We start from the raw sequence: 7520 nt of genomic DNA on the forward strand, positions 1-7520 counted from the left end.
TTTCCTGATTGTGGAACCACACCACCAGTCTGTCAGTTGTCATACTGTGGCGGCAGCTCACATAGAGAACTAAAAACTAAAGATAGAATACACAACCATGCATTGAAGCTTTAAAAACAAAATCTCTTTAAAAAGGACTGTTTTAAAAAAGTAATGTGGGATTTATAACAATATATGAGGAAGTTGAATTATGGGCTTCTCAAAACCACATTAAGGTAAGCACAGAGAAGCAACATACTAGAAGAAGTATAATTAAATTAATAATAAAAAATGTCTATCTCTTCACATGCCCTCCAACAATTCATGTAGAATCATCAGGAAGAGTCCTGGAGACCAGAGGTGAAGGGTTGTTTCTGGAGAGGAGGCAGGGCCACCTCATGCAGCACCTCCTTGCTCCACAGATCTGTGCCGGGGAGGGTCTCAGGACACAGTGGTCTGATGGATCCTCATCCACCTGTGAGGGATCTGGAGCTCAGACCTCGGCACCGCCGGGAGGAAGGGGCTCAGTCACAGCAGCCCTTCCAGCCCTATCCCCTTGGGAGTCTCTGAACCTGTAGGGGAAACACACTTCTGAAATGAGAGATTGGTTCTGTAGAGGGTGTTCTCTGGAGAGGACAAGATGGGTGAAGCCATCCAAGGTGTCCCCAAATGTAGGACACCTTGAGAAGGGCTTCTCACCTGGTGTAGTAGATCCAGGTGAGGCCATAGGTGAGAAGGAAGCCAGCCCCCATTAGGAGCCCCCTGAGCAGGGTGAGGACTAGAGGCCAGGAGCCCTGCTGCTCCCCAAAGATGTGGGGGCAGAAGCAGGAGAAACCTGGGGGAGGAAGGGGAGGAGAAGGATGGAGGGGTGAGTTTCCTAAAGTCCACACCTGAGCCTGCTCATGGCCCCACCTAGAACACAGGTGTCCTGCTGTACTTACCCTGCACAACTAGGTTCATGGAGACATGGTAGGAGCCCCAGGGGTGCTGAGCTTGGCAGGTGAATTCTCCTCCATGCCCTAAGACCAGCCAGGGCAGCTCTAGGACCCTGGTATCCAAGGACTGAGAAGGTCAGAGGGTCAGGCTTCCCTGGGACCAGCTCAGCCTGACAGGGTAGTTGCCACCAGCATCATAGACCAGGTGTGGGGACTGTCCCTCCTGGACTGGCAGGGAGGTGGCATTGCCCAGGAACTCTAGTACTAGGGAGACAGAGAGAGCCATAGGACAGGGCTGAGAAGTCTTCTCTCCCTCTGGTCTCCCACAGACACAGGAATGGAAAATAGTGTCTCTGAGACAGCAGTACAAGCAAGGGTTGACAGGGGTGAGGATCATGAGGTGAGACAGGGTAAATAGAAGCAACTGGATGATCCAGGATGGGGGGTGGACATCTGAAGACGAGTTGGCCATGTGTAGACACAGGAAAAAACGTCCCAGGAGGTGGACCTGATGGGTGAGCCATGCAAAGGTGCTGACACAGGTATTCTGACCACCTGGAGGCTTCCACAAGGTGATGCCCTCAGCCTCTCCCCTGAGGGACACAGGGGCCTTGGGAGGGTTCTGAGCAGGGAAGGAAGAGGGTCAGGTCTGGGGTATGTAGAGTCCCCTTAGGGGCCCAAATTCTGGCAGGTGGAGGGTGGAGACCAGAGGCTGGTAGACCAGAGAGGAGGCTGGTCCTGTCCAGGTCTCACTCATGTCCAGTTGAGGCAAGGACAGAGGCCTGTGGTGGGGCTTCAGCCATACGGATGGAGGAAGAGAGGGATTTGAAACATTTTCAGGAAGTTGAGTCTGCAAAACTCACTGAGTCATGGGGAGTGTTGGTGACACACAGAGATATCTGAAGTGACCTCCAGGAAGTGACTCAGGCAACTCGGGAGGGAGAGGCCTGCGAAGGTGGAGGGGAGGATGCTCAGGACTCTCTGGACCCGACAGGGATTTATGAGGGTCTTCAGGGCAGAGGTCAGATTGGAAGCACCAGGGTGGATGAGCTGGGCTTCAGGGTCATGCAAGAAGGTGGCTGGAGGCTGGTGCAGAGCTGTAGGGACTCAGTCTCCTTGTGGGAGATGGAGATGGCACAGTCAGAGAAGAGGAAGGGAATATGGGAAAATATGTCATGGGACAGTGAGGGGAGAGAGGAGGGCAGGAGAGAGGAAGCAACTGGAAGTGACAGTGAAGGGTCAACTAGAAATTCACTGTGACCCTAGGGAGTCCTGTCAGGGGACAAGTAGGGGGAGGGCAAAGGCGGGACCAGAGAGGGAGTGAAGAGTGACAGGGCTTCATTCTGTCCAACCGCCATGTAGTCCCCTGATGTGACCTCTGAGGCCTCAATTCCACCCAGGCCTCTCCCACCTGTGCTGTTTCCCTGGAAGACATGGATGGTCAGCTTCTGTGGAGCATCTGGAACAGAAATAAATAAGTGGTCTCCTGCAGTAGGAGGGGTGGTCATGAGCCAGGTGGTAGGGTCACAGGGATTCTCTCAATCTCCACCCCAGCCATGTCCCTAAGAACAGTCCCCAGTATGCGACCCAGACCCTGCCTCCCCCTCCCAGGAGCAGAAAGGACCAAAGAGCAGTGGGGGGTCTGTGGGGAGAGAGAAGAGGGAGCAGAGGAACCTCTCTCCTCTTGAGGACCCAGGCGTCCTTCCCCAGGTGTGTCCTACTCACTGGTCACAAAGAGGCTCAGGGCAGCTTCCAGGGATCCCAACAGGTGCTGAGCTCAGCAGATGTATTTCCCATGGTGCCCCAGCTCCACCCGGGGCAGCTCCAGGACCCCAGGGTTTGAGGGTGAGGAGGGGCTCAGAGGCAGGCTCCCCCGGATCCAGCTCATGGTGGTAGGAGGGGCTGCTGGCGACACAGACCAGGCGCAGGGACTGGCCTTCCTGGACTGGAAGAGATGAGCTGTTGCCCAGAGCTTCAGGTCCTGGCAAGACAGAGAGAAAGCTGAGCCCAGGCCCTCATTAGCGGCTCTCTCTCTCTCTCTTCTCTTTTAATCATGTAGATCTGTTTCTTCTCCTTCACTGCTTGATGAGCTCATGCTGACTGGGCTCAGCCCCGAGGAGACAGAGCCAGGAGCAGGCACTACAGTCTTTCCAAGAGGTCCTCCTGGGTGTGTTCTTTGGAACTACCTTGGTCCCTGCACCTCCTCTCTTGGACATCTGTGCCAACACAGATCCCAGATTTGCCTCTACGAGCCTTGCTGTTTTTGTCTTTCAATAAAGACTTCTCTTTCACCAAGACCAGTTTAATTTGGCTGTGTCTGAGAGCTCACAGCCTCTGGGGCAAGTTACCCAAAAGAGCCAAATGACACGTTTTGTGATGGGGAAAAATTTGGCTGAGGGAGCCCTGAGGACAGGAAGGGCTTCCTGGATGAGAAGGGGCTTAACAGAGCCTGAGAATGGGTGTGAGCTGGCTAGAGGAAGGTGCTGATGGAAAGACCTTGTGGGAGGGAAGTACAAGAGGTGCAACTACAGCTGGTGGGTGAAATAACCCTGCATGCTCAGGGAAAAACACATAGTTCTGTGAGGTTTGAGTGAATGGGCCTATTTGGGAGTGTTTACATATTAGGCTGTTGGAAGAAATTATGGGAGATTTAAAATACAATATTAGATTGGGAAAGTCAGAGGTATGAAAGAAAATATTGATAAATGCAACCAGTGGTTTACTAGTCAATGCTTAACAAGAAGCTCATTCATGTGGGGGCAGATGGGAGTCCTGATTTGTAGCATTTGTCAATTTCCTTGATGCAAATACTCCCATCTTGGCCAATTTCAAGCACCCAGTTTGAACTCACTGAACCCTGAGTTGGGAAAAATGAAAACAACTGGCTCTGTGAACCAGAAACCAACACCAGGAGGAGAGGTTGCACCCTACCTGTGCCTTCTCACCAGAACACGCTAATGGTCAGGTTCTGGGGCACATCTGGACAGACAGACATAATTGTTCGCTTTTCAGGGGCAGGAACATGGGTGCTGGGTCTTTTCCCCCAGAAACTTTAGAAATAGGAAGGGGGTGGAGTCGGGTGTCCTCTTTCCTCCCTCCCCAGAGCCAGCTTGCAAGATGTAGCACAAAGTACCCCAGGCCCTGACCCAACCTCCCCCACACCCACTGCCCTCAGGGGCCCAGCCATCCTGGCCTGACACTCACAGGACGTGTTAAGCTGGATGGTCCTTTCTGTGCTCACACCAGCTCTGGGGAAGGTCACTCGACAGGTGAGGTTGGTGCCGTGGTCCTGGGGCCCCGGGTTGAGGGTGAGCACTGAGGAGTGGGGAATCTTGGGGCCCAGGGAGGTGAGGGCCACCTCAATCCAGGAGAAGGTGGAGGCGTCCCCCTCTTACAAGCCCATGGCACTGCACAGCTAATGTCCTTGGTCTGGCCAGATTCTAGCATCCCCTGGTTGTGGACGTCAGGTGTCTGTGTCAGAACTGAGGAGGAGAGAGACAGACACAGGCCTGGAGGGGGGGGACCACAAGTGTGACCTTAAGAGCAACCTCTGCCTCAGGCCAGCTGTCTCCTCCCCAGCCAACCTCAGCATCCTGTCCTCCTGGGTCCCACTGGGATGAGGAGCAGGGGGTCCTCTCCTGGCAACAGCTAGGGGGCCTTCAGAACCCATCTATGTGTCCTTTCCTTGACCTCATTCCTTACCTGTCACACGCACAGAGTGCTGCTTCTTTCTGTAATTATATCTCACAAAAGACCCTCTCTCCACCCTAAAGAAGTATTTTCCCATTGTCGCCCCTGCAACATGTCCAGGGAACTGTTGCATGTACGGAGGTCCCCGAGGAGGTGGAATCGGCCCTGGGTCTCCTCTTGCACTTTAGGATCTGGGTTGTTTGTGGCCACTGCAGCATCCTGGTATGGATTTGCCACTTCTCGGAACCAGTAGCCATGAGCTGGGTCAGAGTCAGTGTAACCGATTCGAGGGTAGGCGACAGTGCAGGGCACGCGGACACACAGGCCCTCCTGCACTGTCACAGACTCCTGCACTCGCAGCCGGAGTCTCCCCTCCTGAGCCAGGCACCCTGTGGGGAAACGAGGGTCAACTGCAGCCCTTGACCCACCCACCCTCTCCCCGTGACCCACTCACCTGCCCACAGCAGGGGCAGCAGCAGCTGCAGCAGCATCTCTGAGATGGAGGGTTCTGAGCTTCCGTCTTGTATCTGGAAAGAGAAGAGGAAGGCAAGTGGGAGGGGAGGCTTGAGGAGACTAAGGGGAAGCTGGGGAGGAGCCAGGGACTTGGACCATTCACAGAAGGGGAACGGCAGGTCGAGGCTTGTCCCTCTCTGCACGGAGCAGGTGGACACTCCACAGCCCAGATACCCCAAGACCTGCTCAGAAAGGAGCACAAGGAGCAGACCCCACCTCCTGCCCCCATCTTGGGGCTATCCTCCAGCACCAGAGCTGGACCAGGACCTCTGAGGACATCTGAGCAGTGGGACATGGTGAGTCTCTAAGGGCCTCCCACCTGAGGTGGTTTTCTGAGCCCTACTGTCTATACTAGGGAGCTGGTCAGCTCTTGCCTGACCCCGGAGGGTCACAGCCTCATCTAGAGCTCAGGGTAGTGGGTCCTGTCAGGTGAAGGATTCTTTAGGGTCATGTGAGCATCTGAGCAGAGGAAAAGAAGGGGATCCTAGGTGACTGAAGACAGCAGCCAATCATTCATTCATTCATTCCCCAAACACTTAGTGAGCATCTCTGTTTTGGGGAGACTGGAGACAAGAAGGGAGATGACCTACCTGGTCCATGCCCATGAGATGTTCCCCACCCAGTGACATCACTTCGTCTCCAAACACCCAGTACCGTCGGGCTTTAGAGTTGCAGTCACTGGTGAGTTTGCTGTGTGTCCTGGTAGCATATTGGGTATTTTCTAAAGTAGGAGTACAGGGTATTTTTGACACGTAGTCCAAAAAAAATAAACAAAAAGCAACAAGTCTTCTCAAGTTGCACAACTTGAAACTCTATTCCCATTAAACAAAAATTCCCATTTCCCTCCACCTCCCAGCCCCTAGCAACCACCATCCAACTTTCTGTCTCTAGGAATTTGACTATTTTAGATACTTCATATTAGTGGAATCATATGGTGTTTGCCTTTTTTTGGGACTGGTTTATTTCACTTACCATAATGTCCTCAAGCTCATCCATGTGGTAGCATGTGTCATAATTCTTTTGTTTTTTAGGCTGAATAATATTCCACTGTAGGAATTGTGTTTACCCATACATCCGTTGAGGGATGCTTGGGTTGCTTCCACCTTGTGGCTATTGTGAACAATGCTGCTGTGAGCATGGGAGTGCAAATATCCCTTTGAGTCCTTGCTCTCAATTCTTTTGGATAAATACCCAGAAGTAGAATTGCTGGATCATATGATAATTTTATTTTTTGAGGAACCACCGCTCTCTTATCAACCCCCTCTTGTTTTTTTGTTTTTTGTTTTTCTTTTACCTCATCTATTGTATCACCTTACACTGGCTATATGTTTTAACATCTCCAGTCTTTACCCCTCTCCTGCTCTCTAGACATTTATATCCAGCTGTCTAGCTGACATTCCCAGTTGGCTATCAAGTGGCTTCTCAGAATGAACATCACCCTTCAAAGCCCTACTCTCTGTCGTCCTTCATGGAACACAACTCCATCCTTCCTGTTGCCGAGAGGAAAGATTTCAGCACAATCCTTGCTCTTCTCTTTCCCCCACTTACCAAATCCATCAGAAATTTCAGTCAGCTTGACCTTCAAAATGTTTCCCAAATATATCCTCCCTACCTACATGATGTCACTGGTCCAGGGCACCATCACCTCCTGCCTGGAGTACCCAGTAGTGACGTGCCACACCTATTTTTGGCTGCCCTGGACCTCCTCTGGCTGATTCAGAGCATAGCAGCCACTGGGATCTTTGTGAGCTTGAGGGTCTAGTCATGTGTCTTCTCCCCTCAAAGGCTTCCAGAACCGTGCACTGACCTGCAATGGTATTCCACAGGGTCTGTGGATTTCCTCCCTGTGCTGTCACACATTGGCCTCCTGTCTCCACCACACACCACACCTGCTTCTGCCTCAGGACCATTGCACTCACTCCTCTCCCTTCTCCCTCTTCCTGGAACACTGTTCTCTTAGGGACACACAGAGCTTCATTCATTCCTGCCTTCAAGTCTTTGTTCAGACATCATCTCCATCACATCACACTCTTGATATAGAAAACCCACCGTATTATGTCACAGGCTCCTTTCCCTGAGGGATTTCCCCCAAACAGATATTGATATCTGACATGCTCTAATTTTATTTATTTTTTATTCCTGTGTCCGTAATGACAGCATCTTGATGACAGAAATGCTTCTTGTTCCCTTTGTCTACTGTGGTAAAATATCCTTAAAAGAAAAACTGCCATGTTTAACATTTTATAGCGTACAATTCAGTGACACTAGGTGCATTTAGCATGTTGTGCAACCATCACCACTGTCTATTTCCTGAACATTTCCATCATCCCAAATAGTAACGCTGTACAGTTACACAACAACTCCGCATCCCCCATCCCCTGGTTTCATGCAGCCACCATTCTA

At 51.8% G+C, this 7520-nt stretch overlaps 1 pseudogene; it reads right to left on the reverse strand.

Moving 5' to 3' along the window:
* Window positions 1-1050: 1050 nt before the first annotated feature.
* Window positions 1051-5191, reverse strand: LOC131397674 (sialic acid-binding Ig-like lectin 8; annotated as a pseudogene).
* Window positions 5192-7520: the final 2329 nt, after the last annotated feature.

Source organism: Diceros bicornis, chromosome 34, assembly GCF_020826845.1.
Source record: "Diceros bicornis minor isolate mBicDic1 chromosome 34, mDicBic1.mat.cur, whole genome shotgun sequence".
In the NCBI taxonomy this organism is placed as follows: Eukaryota; Metazoa; Chordata; class Mammalia; order Perissodactyla; family Rhinocerotidae; genus Diceros; species Diceros bicornis.